Genomic DNA, 16,121 nt, shown 5'->3' with positions numbered 1-16,121 from the left:
TGATGGGACCTGATGTGTGGGGACATCTGTCCCACAGCTCTTCCAGCAGGGTTCTCACCTCTGCTTCTCTGCAGCTGCTGCTGGCCCCTGCAGTGCCCCAACTGCTCCTAAGGGATTGAGATCCAAAGATATTTCAGAGTATTTAAAAAGACATATATAATCTAACCAAACTGAAGAGCCGCCTTAGCCTCAGCTGAAAACTTTCCCAAAGGAGTTACAGCCCTAGAACAAGGAGCTTACATCTCCTAGTACATGATGAATGGGTGCAGGAGGTATTCTGAACAGCAGGCAGTAGTGAATAGTTACATTTCCTTGGCCAAGATGAGGAAGCTTTAAGTAACTAATTAAAAAAAAAAATCAATAGAAAGTCTTTTCCCACGATCTTTTGCCATGAGTCCTTGGCAATAATTTCAGTGCTCACTTCAAAGAATTGAGGTCTCTTTTCTGGGCCTCTCTCTGCCATGGCAAAGGAGCTTACAAAGAGAAGTTGCTGGAGCCCAGAAGCTGGCTGTTAGCTTGCTGCTCTGTTTTAGGGAGGATCTGCAGTCCCCAAGTGCTTGTGACATGAGGTGTCCTGTAACCATGACATGTTCTCACATCTCTGCTCTATTGCCATCATTAGAAGGCAATTGCATTTCCTCTAGCGATCATTTCTGATGTTTCCATGTGTGCCTGTCCAGCTCCTCATCCTCTTCCCCACCACTGCAGCCTCTCTCAGACCTGGAGTGCCCTGAGCTGTGCAGGGCTCGGTCCCTGCTGCAAGGACTTCAGCTGGGAAGTGAAGAACAAGACAAAAAACAGAGGGGACAGAGGGCTGGGAGTGTGCAGGAAGCAAGGACAGGTTTTCTGCCAGTGTCACTTTGACAGGATTTCTTCTCCTGGGAAGTTGAGAAACCTCAGAGAAAAATGTAAATAATAATTATCTGATTTGCTTCTCCTCTGTTTGCTGCTTTGGAATGTGGTTTGGACATTGTTTACCAACAGGTGCATGTTTGATTGGTTTCATGTGAATTGTTTTTACTTAATGACCAATCACCATCAGCTGTGTTGGAGTCTGAGGAGTCAGTCACAGGTTTTTCATGTCACAGGTTTTCCTTATCATTCTTGTTAAGCCTTCTGTCTGTATCCTTTATCTTTCTTTAGTATATATAATATAATATAATATAATATAATATAATATAATATAATATAATATAATATAATATAATATAATATAATATAATATAATATAATATAATATAATATAATATAATATAATATATATATATATATATATATATATATATATCTCAGCTTTCTGAGGACCTGGAGTCAGATTTTCATCTCTCACCTCGTCCTGGGGACCCTCACAAACTCAGCATTGCCAGCAGTGGTGAGAAGTGCTGTCCATCTTGCACTGTCACTGCAGCCTTTCCCTGCACAGTCCATGGCACAGCTGGGACATCACCCAGCTGGACACAATCTTTACATCCCACATCTGCAAAGCAGAGTCAAGAGTTCTGTCAAAAAGAATGCTGAAGGTGCGGTGTCCTCTCTGTCCAGGAGGATCTGCCCATACCTTGCTACTGCATCTAATTCACTGAAGGTTTTGACCCATTTCAGCAAAATTTTAATTCCTTTTGGGCAAGTGGGAAGGTTCCTTCCTCTTGGTCTGGTTCAGCTGCTCCAAGTTAAGGCAAAGCCCAAATCTATCCTAAGAACAGACCTGGCTGCTGCCCCTCCCCTTCCATCTCTGATCTGCTCCTACATTTTGCTGCTTTCCTCCTTTTCAGGGAGAAATTTAGTGGAGGCACCTGGGCAGGTGTGCTGTGGGGTCTGTGCTGCACGTGTCATGGAGGGACACATCTTTCCAGGTGGGAAAGGCCACAGCCAGTTCCCTCTATCCCTGCCTCATCTTCCAGCCTGACAGTTTGGTAATGAGCCTGGAACAGAGCCTGAGCTCATACTGCACTATCTGCAGGAAAATCACCACCACAGTTCCTCTCACTGGCCCAAGAAACCTTAAAGGCAACCTCCAACTCTTCTTTTCCCTCCCTCCCAGCAGTATATTCCTTTTAGTGTGTAGCCAGCACAAAAAACACAAAAAAGGGATTATACTACTTTCTACTATTTTTGCTATTTCTACTACTCCTCTTTCCAAAATTTTTTGGAACAAAACAGGCAATTGGGAATCAGATCCTCAGGGAGGTGAACTTACCTTGGCTGTGCCAAGATGGCTTTGAGCCACATCAGACCATTTCTGCTTGGTGAAGAGAGAGGCAGTCACATTGCCCTGAGGCATGTAGGATTTGTAGATCATATTCTGGTCTGAATTTCTCATGCTACCCCAATATGAATCAGGACTTAATTTCTTCTTGTAGCCCTAAAAGGCTGTCACTAGGCAATGGGGCTCTTCTGCAGCTGAAGAGCATGTACAGAACAGTTCATATAGCAAATAGTGTAATTTTTTTACTTAACACAGGCTAAAGAGCAGCTCTGAAGACAACCCTTCATTAGTGTCTGAACTGTTGGTCCTTTCTGTTTTGAACTGAAGCATTAGATAATATTTAGGTTCCTAAAATATAATTTTTTTATGGCAGGGAAAGATATTAATAACCTTGGGTCTAATGGGTCAATCAATTTTATTATGACTAAGAGAAGATCCCACTTCTTGAGTATAGATTCAAAACCCAGGATGCAGTTTAGGACCCAGTGTAGGTGCTCAGTGCTTCCCAGAACCTGTCCCATGTTCAGTCCTCTTCCCAGTGCCTGTAACCCTCAGCTCCTTCCCATGGCCATAAGAAACTGCCTCATTTGCAGGTTTTTCTTGGTCATTACATTACAGTTTTCCCTGGCACAAGATGATAATCCTTGTGTTTGCTGCCGAGTTCCCTGGGTAGGTTCCTCACAGCACTGTCAGCCCTGAATGGGGCTCTGATGCCTTCTCCCTTTGCTGCACAAAGGTGCTCCTTCCATTCACCTGGGATGGCTTGGGGAGGGTCTGAAATTGAAGCCTAGAAATAAATAACATGTTCCATGATAAAAATATCCCATTCCAGGAGATCTCATGCAATAGGGAATGTCAATTCTTTGATTCCCATTGAGACAGCAACACTGTTCAAAGGATTGTGAGGGGTGAGCATCACTTCCCATTGCCTAAAGGAATGGGAGGTTTGGGCTGAAATGTTGAATGAGCAGCCTGAAGGTCTGGGGTCTATTCTAGACCAGATGTGGCCTTTAAGAGGGCTGGAATTTTTCAAGACTGCTCCAGTTCTGTGGATGAAACCTCCTGTGATCATAACCAAGGAACCACCCTGTGTGTTTCTGATTGCCACCTTTAAAATGGATCAGACTCTTCTGACCTGCTTCACAGTCTGTGATATCCACCAGCATCAATCAGCACCTCTGAAAAGACCAGGAAGGAACAGGACCTGCAGCAGTGCCTGATCTGGGAGCTGGCAGGAGATCTCCTGGCTCTGAGGTCCTGTGCTTTGGAGATGCTGCAGCCAAAGGCAACTACTTCCCAGCACAGGGCCCTTGACACACAGGTAAACAGTGTTAGGGCCAAGAAGTGGGGGTTTTTCCCACACAAAGGAGGCCCCCAGGCTCCCAGATTCTGGGGATTTTTTCCATTGGAGGATCGGGAACATCTGGGATGTCACCTGGGATCTCCTGTACCAGGGAGCTCTCTGCTTTCAGGGACTGAACACCCTCTCAAGGAAACTCAGGGCTCCCCAAGCTGAGGTTGTCCCTGTTTCAATTATCTTGCCAGTGCCAGAGCTGAGAGATGTTCACCCTTTCAGGACCCCTGAAACAGTCTCTGGACTTCCCTGGCGTCCTCTGTGAGGTGAGGCTGGGCTCAGATCCACAGTGTCACAGACACATTTTATGAAAAATCCTTTCCTTAGGATTTTTTCTCCTGAGAAGCTGAGAGGCCTCAGGAACAAAATGTAAACAATGGTTATCTGCTGCTGTGGAATGCAACAGGTGCATCTGGGATTGGTCTCATGTGGTTGTTTCTAATTAATGGTCAATCACAGTCAGCTGTCCGGACTATCTCAGTCAGTCACAAGCTTTTGTTATCGTTCTTTTTCTATTCTTAGCCAGCCTTCGGAGGAAATCCTTTCTTCTGTTCTTTTAGTATAGTTTTAATATAATATATATCATAAAATAATAAATCAAGCCTTCTGAAACATGGAGTCAGGTCCTCATCTCTTCCCTCATCCTCAGACCCCTGTGAACACCGTCACACCACAGGAGAATTTGGATTTTTCCAGTTTCTCACTGCTGTTCTCCCCTAGCAAAAGGCTTGGGCCTGCTTGCTGCAGAACATTTGTGTGCTCTGCTCTCCTGCTGCATTGTCCTGCCCCGGAGCTGAGGGTGGCTCAGCACAGACAGAGCTCTCCCAGTGCCAGCTGCAGCCCTCAGCCCCTGCACGCACCCGGCCCTGCCAGATTGCACTGAGACTACAAAGGAGAAGAAAGGAACTGGCTCCTTGGCTGCTCTTTGTGTGGTTTACAAAGCCTCTTTTGCAGGGTTTCTGATCCCAGGGCTGCTGTGCTGCAGAGCCTGGGGAGAGCAGAGCAGAGCAGAGGGAGGGTGAGCAGGATCCCTCCTTGAGAGGGGCTGGCAGGGAATGGGGACACTGGCACCTCAGCACCCTCACCAGGGAGTTCCCGGGCTGCAATCTGCCTGTCCAGCCAGGGACGAGTCTTTGCTGACCCCACGGAATGCCAGGTGTGCCACCAGGGAGGATGTGCCGTGCTCTGTCCCTGCCATGGATGTAAAAGCTGAGGGAGACTCCCCTTCAAGTCTTGCAGTGGGGACCCCAGGCTGTCCCTCTGCACCCCACAGCCCCCTGGGCATGGCCACAGCCACCCCTGCAGATGCCAGCAGGCCTGGCAGCTCTCAGAGGAGGGACACAGCTGGGTCATGGGGAGCGAGGCTGTGGCTGTGCACACACCTGAGGCTGCTGGTGCACCAGTGTCTATTCCTCAGTCCTGTTTTTTGTCACCAGTGATGCAAAAGATGTTTTCCATCGTATTTTTGGGGTGCTGCTGTTGAACAGTGTTTTGCTTTGGGCTGCTGTCAGGACCCAGCACATCCCTCTGGCTGTCCAGGAGTGCCAGGACCTCTGCCAGGGATCTCAGAGACCCTGGCACAGAGCCCAAAACACCTGTGGGTTTGATTATGACCCGTGGAGCAAATTACCAACCTTATATGAAGATCAGCAAGCCACAACAGTTTAGGTAGAATAATAGTGAAGTTATCACAGAGTGGAAAAGTAGATTTTGGTGTTTCTGGAAAGGGGGTTCAGGGGGCAAGATGGAGAGATCTGGGCATGTCCAGCCTTTTTCCTTCTTCTTCTTGGCCTCCATCTTCTGCTGTGATGGTGGCACTTTTAGATTGGTTTAGAGTAGAAGCTCACTGTCTAACATACGTGATAGGTGTTGGGAAGTAATTGTAAAAATTGTACATGTAGTTTTTAGTATAAAAAGATAACAACACTGCCCTGGGGGCAGGCAGAGTGCCTCTGTCTGACCTGTTGAGCAGACCTTGGCTGGAGAGGAGAAAATATTTTATAGATAAGATACAATAAACAACCTTGAGACCAAGAACTGAAGAGCTCAGACTCCTTCTTGGAGCACTGGGCTGGGAAAAGAGACTTTGTGACACATCTTGGGGTCACTGTGAGCAGCAGAGACCCCGACAGGCTGCCACAGGTCATGGCTCATCCTCTGCCTGGCCCTTGCTTAGGGGAGAGGCTGTGAGCTCCTGGCCATGGGGACAGCCCCGGGAGGGACAGTGCTGTCACACCACCCCATCCAAGGCATTGTGTTTCTGTAAATGATCAGGATCATGCAGATCCTGGTGGGCTTTGAATTCTGGTCTTGTTTGCTGTGGGGATGGAATGCTGGACTTTGTAGCATAGATATCTCCTCACAAGTGAAAGTTGTTGGTCCCTGAGGGAAGAACAAAGGAAAATCCTTTTGATTTCAGCAGGAAAGGCCAGTGTTATTTATTTTACAGCTCTGAGGAGGTAAACAGGGAGGCAGAGTCCAGGACTATTAAAATATTGACTGAGCAAGGATGACATCTCAGAGATGGGTCTTTTTTAGTTATAAAGCCTGCAGACAGGGAAACAAGCTGACATCACGTGAGATTTTAAAAATGCAGCTCAGGAGAGGCCTCCCACATGGTGGCTCCAGTACAAACCACGGCGGGGCTGCCCACTTTGGTCTCATGGCTGCTGAGGGTGGTTGGCTTCCCTGACAGAGGCTTGAGCTGTGCCCCCAGCAAGCTGCTCGAGCAGAAATGCACAGCCTGCTTCTGCCTTCTGAGGAGCCCTGACACACAGCCCAGATCTCTGCACCCCCTCCTCACTGGGTACCTGGGAATACACAGGGTCTGAAGGGAGGGGGGCTAACAAACCCCACAGGCTGCATGCTGAGCCCCATCCCTGTCCTTCCTTGGGTTAAATATGAACCCCATGTTCTGTCCTTCCATGGGTCAAACATAAACCCCATCCCTGTCCTCCCTTGGGTTAAATATGAACCCCTTCCTCTGTTCTCTTTTGGGTTAAATATACCCCATCCTCTGTCCTCCTTTGAGTCAAATATGAACCCCATCCTCTGTCCTTTCTTGGGTCAAATATGAACCCCATTTTCTGTCCTCTTCTGGGACCCCACCCTCTCTCCTCCCTTGTGTGAATATGAATCTCATCTCTCTGTCCTCTTTTGGGTAAAATATGAACCCCATCCTCTGTCCTCTTTGGGTTAAATATGAACCCCATTCCTGTCCTTCCATGGGTTAAATATGAACCCCATCCCTGTCCTCCCTTGGGTTAAATATGAACCCCATCCTCTCTCCTCCCTTGGGTAAAATATGAACCCCATCCTCTCTCCTCCCTTGGGTTAAATATGAACCCCATGTTCTGTCCTCCTTTGGGTCAAATATGAACCCCATCCCCTGTCCTTTCTTGGGTCAAATATGAACCCCATCTGTAAGACTGTGTCTCCCAGTGCAAAACAACAACTAAATAAACTATTTAGTGCAACACAACACCCATCCTCTGTCCTTCCTTGGGTTAAACATGAACCCCATCCTCTGTCCTCTTTGGGTTAAATATGAACCCCATCCCTGTCCTCCCTTGGGTTAAATATGAACCCCATTCCTGTCCTTCCATGGGTTAAATATGAACCCCATTCCTGTCCTTCCATGGGTTAAATATGAACCCATCTCTGTCCTCTTTGGGTTAAATATGAACCCCATCCCTGTCCTCCCTTGGATTAAATATGAACCCCATTCCTGTCCTTCCATGGGTTAAATATGAACCCATCTCTGTCCTCTTTGGGTTAAATATGAACCCCATCCTCTGTCCTTCCTCGGGTTAAATATGAGCCCCATCCTCTCTCCTCCCTTGGGTTAAATATGAACCCCATCCTCTGTCTCCCTTGGGTTAAATACTGTTGCTGATGCACTCTGGAATCACCAGGAGCTGTGCTGCAGGGTTTAGCATCAGGCTGTGCTCCTAGAGGGAGGCACAGAGGCGGTGACAGTGGGCACGGTGGCAGTGAGCCGGGGACAGCATCCCTGCAGACTTTGTGTCTCCGTGTCGCTCCTGCTGCCGAGGAAGGCGGGCACGAAGCCTGCCAGGCTGCTGTGCGCAGGGACGGGAGCAGGAGGGGGGCCGGGGACGGTGATGGCAGCGCTCCGGGCCGGGCAGGATCCCGGTGCCAGCCCCAGGAGCCGGGGCTGGGAGCGGTGGGAGCACACCCAGCTCGGGAAGGATGTGCGGAGGGAGGAGAAGCCCCGGCAGAGCTGACAGGGCGAAGCCGCTGGCAGGCAGCTGTCTGCAGCGTGGATGCAGCACTGCAGCACCAATTAACCTTTGGGGAACTTTCGCAGCGCCGCTCAGGCGTGGCCGGGCGCTGATGGGGCGCGGAGCGGAGCCGCAGCCAGACTACAAAAGGCCGAGCAGGAGCCAGGCACAGCCACCTGAGCCGGGGCGCTGTGTCTAGCCAGCCCGCGATAAGTGCTTTTATCTCCTCTCCTTGTGTTTCCCAGGGTGGCTCTCTCCTCCTCGCCGCGGAATGCTAATGCAGAGCGAGCGGCGGTGCCCTCCGCAGTCCCCGGCCGGCAGTTCCTGGGGACAGAGTGACCCCATCCAGCCCGCAGCCCTGCCCGCACAGCGCCGTGCCCGCCCTGGAGTGACCGTGTGCACGGGGGTTCTTGGACTGGGGAAGAGATGAGGATCTGACCCCATGTTTCAGAAGGCTTGGTTTATTATTTTATGATATATATTGCATTAAAACGATACTAAAAGAATAGAAGAAAATGTTTCATCAGAAGGCTAGCTAAGAATAGAATTGGAAAGAATGATAAGAAAAGCTTGTGCCTCAGACAGAGAGTCCTAGCCAGCTGACTGTGATTGGCCATTAATTAGAAGCAACCACAGAAGACCAATCACAGATGCACCTGTTGCATTCCACAGCAGCAGATAACCATTGTTTACATTTTGTTCCTGAGGCCTCACAGCTTCTCAGGAGGAAAAATCCTAAAGAAAGGATTTTTCATAAAAGTTGTCTGTGCCACCCTGGCACCCACCCGGCTCTGTGGGCAGCCCCAGAATGGTCACTGCGCCAGGGGGACCCTGTGACAGACCAGTGTCCGAACCCAGGACATTCCTCTGGCTGCCCTGTAGGGCTCCAGCCCCTGCCCAGGGGTCTCAGAGACCTTGGCGCAGACCCCAAGACCTCTGTGCCTTTGATTTAGCCCTTGGAAAAAACAATTACCAACCTTATATGAAGAATTACAAGCCACGAAATTTTAAGTAGAATGATAGTGAATTTATCAAAGGGTGGAAAAATAGATTTTTTGGGGGTTTTTAAAATGGGGGTTCAGGAGGCAAGATGGAGGAATCTGGGCATGTCCAGCCTTTCTCCTTCTTCTTTTTGGTCTCCATCTTCTGCTGTGATGTTGGCACTTTTAGTTTGGTTTAGAGTAGAAGCTCACTGTCTAACATAGGTGATAGGTATTGGGAAGTTATTGTAAACATTGTACAGATAGTTTTTAGTATAAAGACATAACACTGCCCTGGGGCAGGCAGAGTGCCTGGAACTGTCCTGCTGGATGGACCTTGGCAGGGCAGGAGAAAATATTTTATAGATAAGATACAATAAACAACCTTGAGACCGAGAACTGAAGAGCTCTGACTCCTTCTTTGACCGCCGGGCTGGGAAAAGAGAATTTCTAACATATCTTGGAATCATTCTGTGCAGTAGAGACCCAAGAGCTGAGCCCTCTGGCTCTGTGCACAGGTGTTCCTGCTCTGCACCCTGCCAGGGCCAGCAGGGAGGCCGAGGGGGCTCTCAGCACAGGGTGTTGGTCCCCAGGCAGTGGTGAGCTCATGGTTCCTGCAGCTCCCTCCTGTTCTTGGCTCCTCCAGCTCCATCCCATGGGAACTGTGCTTGGTGTGTTCCTCAGGCACCTCTGGCTGTCTGGGAAGGCCAGACTGGGAGGTGAGTGGGCAAAATGAGAGAGGAAAAAGCAGAAAATAACAGCGAGGTTTTAGAGGGAGCAGCAGTACCAGGGATGTGTCCTACAGGGAGGAGTCTGTTCAGGCTTGTCCATAAATAATTTATGCTCCTGCACACGACCTCTTCTTGGCCACTGAGCTCTGCTCTTCAGAGAGCAACACGCTCCTTGGCCAAGGCGCCCTGTGAGGCAGTCAGGCATCAAATTCCTGGAAACCTGGCATAAAACATTCCCTTCATCCCAGCCTGCTGTGGGCACTGCTGTCAGCACCTGGGGCACAGAGGAGGGCAGCCCAGGCCCCCCTGGCACATGCCACTGTCCCTTGGGAAGCTGTGGCAGGGATGTGCCATGCTTCCCATGGCTGCCCCCAGCCAGGCAAGATGCAACAGGAGCCTGAAAGAGATGGAATCCTTCATGACCAGGGGTGTCAGGGGCTCTGGTGTTGAGATGACCCCGAGGTGTTGGAAAGTCTCTTTTTCCCAGCCCTGAGACCGAAGAAGGCAGAATTCCTCAGCTCTGGTTCTCAAGGTTGTTTATTTGCTTTTATCTAATACAGCATTCTGTATTAGGTCTGTCTGTCTGTCCTGCTGAGGTCTATCTGGCAGGTTGGGTTGAGGCACACTGACTGCCCTCAGGGTGGTGTTATCTTTTTATACCATGTATACTCTATTTACAATAATTTTCCAATACCTATCACCTATGTTAGACAGTCTGTCTCTACTCTAAACCAATCCAAAAGTGAGGAGTCATGGTTCAGAGCAGCAAGGACAGAAGAGGATGAGGAAACTGCAGCTGTGGCCTCCATCACAGCAGAAGATGGAGGACAAGAAGAAGAAGAAGGAGAAAGACAGAACACACCCAGATTCCTCCATCTTGCCTATTGAACCCCCATTCTAAAAATCCCAAAATTCTGCTTTTCCACCTTGTGGTAAATTCAATATCATTGTATTCACACCCTTGTGGCTTGTAACTCCTCTCACAAAGTTGGTAACTTTTTCCATGGGTTAAAATCGAGGCACAGGTTTCTTTGACTCCGTGCCAAGGTCTCTGAGTCCCCTGGCAGGGTCTGGAGTCCTCCAGGGCAGCCAGAGGAGTGTCCTGGCTTCTGACGCAGGGGGACTGTAAGTTTGGGGTGGTGTGGCAGGATCCTCTGGTCTCAGCCCCTTTCCCAAGGGCAGCCTGTCTGGAGCTCTCAGCCCAGCTGGGGCAGCATTGCCAGCACTCTCCCAGCCTGTCTCCCTGCATGCAGCTTTCCCTGCCTGCTCCAAGGGAGCCCTTGTGCTGCAGGGGAGCCAGGAGGCAGCAGCAGCCCTGGCACCCTCCTGTGCCCAGCCTGGGCACACCTGGAGCCCTGTCCACAGCAGGTCCTGTCTGTGCCTGTGTGTCCTCCCTGACAGAAAGGGCCACCTTGGCCACCTCTCCCATGATCTCAGCCTGGCCAAAGCTGTGAGCCACAGCAAACCTGCTCCCTCTGGGGCTGAGCCAGAGCTGGTAAACTGATGGAAAATCACCAAGGCCTCTGGGACTGGTCTGAGGTCCTGCTGCTGCAGCCCTCATGATGGGGACACACGTGGAGGCAGGAGTGTCACAGACATCTTTTCATGAAAAGTCCTTTCCTTAGGATTTTTTCCTCCTGAGAAGCTGAGAGGCCTCAGGAACAAAATGTAAACATTGATTATCTGCTGCTGTGGAATGCAACAGGTGCATCTGTGATTGGCCCAGGTTGAATGTTTGTAATTAAAGGCCAATCAAAGCCCAGCTGTCTCGGACAGAAAGCCGAGCCACAAACCTTTGTTATCATTCTTTGCTATTCTATTCTCAGCTACCCTTATGATAAAATCCTTTCTTCTATTCTTTTAGTATAGTTTTAATGTAATATATATCATAAAATAATGAATCAAGCCTTCTGGAAGATGGAGTCAGATCCTCATATCTTCCCTCATCCTAAGGTGCCTGTGAACACTGTCACAGTTGTTCCTCTGTGTCTGTGTTCTAAGCAATGGATGAAGCCTCCTTGTCCAAAACCAGCCTGAACATCTGCCATTACTGCTGGGAAGTGCAACTCTTTTCCTGCAGAGTGAAAAGTGCTGAAATCCCCCAAAATGTCTTTCTCCAAGCTGGTGTTTCAGAGGGCTCTGACAGCATTGTGGGTGTCTGGTCACATGGAGTCTGGCACAGCCATGGACTCAGCCTGGATGCTGACTGATTTAAGCTCCTTTAGAATGATGTAGTAGGATATCATCATTATATCATTCTGCTGTCACACAGGTTGGGTTTAATCTGAGCAGAAACTGAATTCCCAGAGAGCAGTATATATTTGAAAATTAGGCTTAGCTAAATGCTTGTCATTGCAGGTTTATTAATGCTGAATATGAGCAATAATTGCTTCAGCTTCTCATGAACTTGGTTCAATTTTGTGTGAGTGTGGCTTTACCTGTCAGCTCCTGCTTTTTAATCCATGTCCCACAGCTACACAGCAGCATGTCCCTCAGCCACCCCTCTGGGATAACTAGATATTCACAATTTATCCCAGAAATTCATGGTGTCACACATACCATGGCTCTGGAAGTTTGCAGATTGCTCTTGTGCTGGACACTATGGTGCATTTAGTGACATTTTGCCACAATGGACTGAGAGTTGGAAAGTCACCTTTAAAATATGGAACTGCTTCTGAAAGCTCTGGAAAGTGATGTTTTAAGAACCTCCTCTTCTTAATCTGTGATGTGTTACAGATCTTCCACCTCTCCTTCTCCTCCCAGTTCTGACTAACACTTGTATTTCAGAGATGCTCATGAACACACAGACCCAGGCAGGGCTGCTTGGTGAGCACAAATTCTATTTCAGGGGCAGGTGAATGTTCCTGCCATGAAAAGCAGAGCTGCTCCAGCCCACAGGGACCATTGTGGTGGTACAGGAAAAACCTGAGAGGTGTATTTTTAGTCTTTGAAGGGTTTCCATCAATGGCTCATTAAGTTTATCGAGGCAGCAGTGATGTTGTCAAACACACTCTGCATGCCTACCCTGTTTTGCAAAGAACAAAACCATGTAACAACAAATTAATGCACAGAACAGTGGCTTTTCCATGAGCAGTGGACATCAGTTTGGCCCTTTCCACACCTAGATAGCAGGTCTTAATTTTCTAGTTTAAAACCACTCAAGTGTTAAGAAGTGCCATGCTGCCAGTCTGGGTCCAGATGCTGCCACAGCAGATGTCCTGGGCCTGGAGCTGTCACTTCTGTACTAAATGTCCCAGTGCCAGTTTTGCCATGTTACAGGGCACAATCCTTGAGATGTTGTGGTGACATGACACACTTTGACTGGTTTTAGCTATGACTCTCCTTTGCTTGGCTCTTTAAAGTTCTCCCTCACAACTTGCCAGCTATGGAAAGAGCTCTTTTTACTCTTGTTTTGACAGTGAAATTGATGCCAGTTTTGGGGAAACACTATAAATATCCCCGAGTCTGTGATCTCTGGTGTTAGTATTTCCTGGCAGTGCTTTCAAGAGTATCTGATTGATAAGCACTCAGCACAATGGTGAGTCCTGACACGTTTTTAAGTGTTCACAGATGTGCCAGATAACCTTGTCCCATCATCTTTGGATGCCAGGCTGAGGGCTGGCCATGGTTTATTGATAGCCACAACTCCATCAAGGTCCATCGTTATCAGGGAGTCACAACTCAGCCAAGTGCTCACTTCATTTCCAGGACACTTTAAAAGATTATCCTCACAGCTTCTTCTATTTATTATTTTTCAGAGGGGCTGGAGGATGACAATGTTTTTGTTTCTTATAGTCACTTTCTGGATTCTTAGAGATAATTAGAGAGCATAAACCTGTTTGGTTTTATAGGAAATGTTACTTGGGTCTTGTGCGAGTGATCTTTTGTGATCTGATGTGAAATGGCTCCTTAGGAAATTGTCCAGCTTGTCAGTTTACTCCATTTCATGAGCCTTTTAGTCACAAAATCACCATTATATTTCTGGCTAACACCTCCAATTATCATTACATTTTCTTCTGCTCTGGTGAGTGACCTGCAAACCCAGTGATGTTCCTCAGTAACATTAACGAAACCACTTCTACGACCAACTTCTGCATTAGCCCAGCTCCCTGGTGCTGAGTTGTTGGGCTTTCCCCTCATGGTGCCTGCCTTCAGACAGAGCAGGATGTGCCCTTGGTGTCTGTATTTGAAACCTGATCAGAAATGCTCAGTCACCAACAGTCCCCTCCCCTCCCCGTACTCCTCAGTGCACTCCAGAGCATTGTAATGGCTGAAGATGATGAATACTATGCAGACAACACACCCAGCTGTCCAAGCACACAGTCAGTGCGATATGCCTGCCTAAGTAAAAGTTTGATTAATTGCATTAATTAGGCCCTAAGGTATGGTTCATAAAATAAGAGTACAACTGGTATATTGGATTGGGGAATTGACTATGTGACAGGGAACAAACAGTGGTACGAACGGGAGCTCGTCTCTGTCTGGAATGGCATGATAAATTATCAATTAAATAATGGAGAGTGACAAAGCTGCAGTCTGGGAGAGGCGACCTCCAGCCACGGCTGCGGCCAGCCCGGCTGGGTGACTCAGCCACATCTGTCACTCTGCAGTGCTTCCATCCCAGTTTGCTCTCCTCAGTCCCACCTGCACAGCCCTGGGCTCGTGGCCCTGGCACACTGCAGGGCACTGGATCCCATGGGGGGAGTGTGGGCTCAGCAACCATGGGGCACTGGGCTCCTAGAGGGCACTCACCAGCTGCTGGTCTCCTCCTGCCGTGGCAGCAGCACCACCTTCTGCTGGGAAAAGTGGTGAAGGGGTATTAATTCATCCCAAATGCACTGGGTTTGACCTTCCCATGTGTCACACCTTCTCTTCTCAGGGTGTTCCATCCTTTGGCATCACCATATTTGCTCACCAGGGTCCTGCCTTGGTGGGAGAGCCATGGGTCAGCTCAAACATGAGGTCCAGCAGAACTTCTCCTCCTGGATCTGGGACTTTTTGCAAGGCTTTTGTGTGGCTACAGCTGCAGCTTCCACATCTTCTTCTGTCCTTGCTGCTCTGAACAATGGACTTCTCACTGCTCTTCCCTCCCATGGTGCTGCAGATCCATGGGGATTTGCCTGCTGCAGATGGGCTCATCCCCACCTGCACAGGCAGAGGTGGGTGGATGGTCTGTGTTGGTGGTGTGCTCCCCCACATCTCTCTCCCATTTCCCACCCGAGCATTTCCCATTTCCCTCTCCCATTTCCCACCTGAGCATTGAGGAGTGCCCGATTCTCCAGGCTGGGTCTGTGAGCACCGCTCCTGCCTCGGGCAGTGCTGAGAGAGCTGCAGGCACAGCTGGGCAGGAGCAGCCTCTCCAGATCTCTCCTTGTGGCTGTTATCAAGGACTCTGCATCCCCACAAAGCCAGCAGCAGGCTGGGACAGGTGTGTTACCCCCTGCCCCAGGAAGATGATGAGTGTCACTACAGGACATGAAACAACACTACGTGCACACACCGCTGCTCTCAAGGTGAAGGGAAGTTTATCTTCTGACTCCAACATTTATAGTTTTCCAAAAGTGACAATGGATTGGAGGGTGAAAGTGCCACCTCTTCAATGACACTGGACAAACCAACAGTCCATCAAATTTCTCCTCCTCCATAAAAAAATGCAAAACAGTAAGTTATTTACAGAAAGTGTGTGAGAAAGTTCATTACAAGAATGCAAACTTTGCTTCAGAAAGCTTAGAAAATCTTTAAAAATCAGGGCGACAGATGAGAGATGCTCCCTCCCCTGAAGCACTGCTTCAGTTTCTTCTGGAAGAAGGTTCCTTCAGGATAATTTCCACCAGCTCTCACTTTCCACAGCATTTTCTCTCATTCTGCATTGTTTTCTGTTCCAAGATTTGTTCCATTATTACTTCTGGTGTCACACAAAAGGCTTGACTGAGATCTAGGCTGGACTCTGACAAAAAAAAAACTCTACAAAAATACCTCTACAAAAGGAGTGAGCGGGTCTGTGACCAGTGCAGTTGGAGTGTATGATTTGGGCACCCCCAGGGGAGCTTCAGCACTGACAGAGAGAACTCAGGAGATGGTGTGGGCTGAATGATCCTCTCCCTTCCCTTGGGAATGGTCCCTGCAGCAGAGGAGGGACTAAAGGCGGTGCGAGAGTGGAAACCCAGCAGGGAAATGATCACAGTTCCACTCTGATGAATGGCTGAGTCAGGGAGATGTGCCTGGCCATTAGTTGTGTTGTCTCCATAGTGGGTGTCCAGACAATGTGAGATGCTGTTTGAACATTTCTCTTGTCACACACCCCTGGCAGGGTGGGATGCTGGGGAAGTGACAGCTCTGTGGTGCTTGGTGTCTTGTTCATTCTCAAACCATCACTGGGAACACTCCTCTCACCTCCTGTCTGTCAGATTTCTCTGCCATCCATCCTGTACATTCAGACAGGGCCCTTTCAGGCAGACCAAGGCTGACCCCAGTTGTCAAACAGAAACAAGAGTGGTTCAAAGGTGGTTGAAATCCACACAGCCTGGTTTTTCCTCTCTTCCTTGTGTTCCTTCCTCTACCTGTGTTTCCTTGCCCTGGGTGGAGCAAGGACAGTGGCCTGGGACAGAG

The sequence above is a fragment of the Ammospiza nelsoni genome, chromosome 16 (assembly GCF_027579445.1).
Source record: "Ammospiza nelsoni isolate bAmmNel1 chromosome 16, bAmmNel1.pri, whole genome shotgun sequence".
Lineage (NCBI taxonomy): Eukaryota > Metazoa > Chordata > Aves > Passeriformes > Passerellidae > Ammospiza > Ammospiza nelsoni.
The sequence above is the reverse complement of the archived record's forward strand: the minus strand, read 5'-3'. Positions refer to the sequence as shown.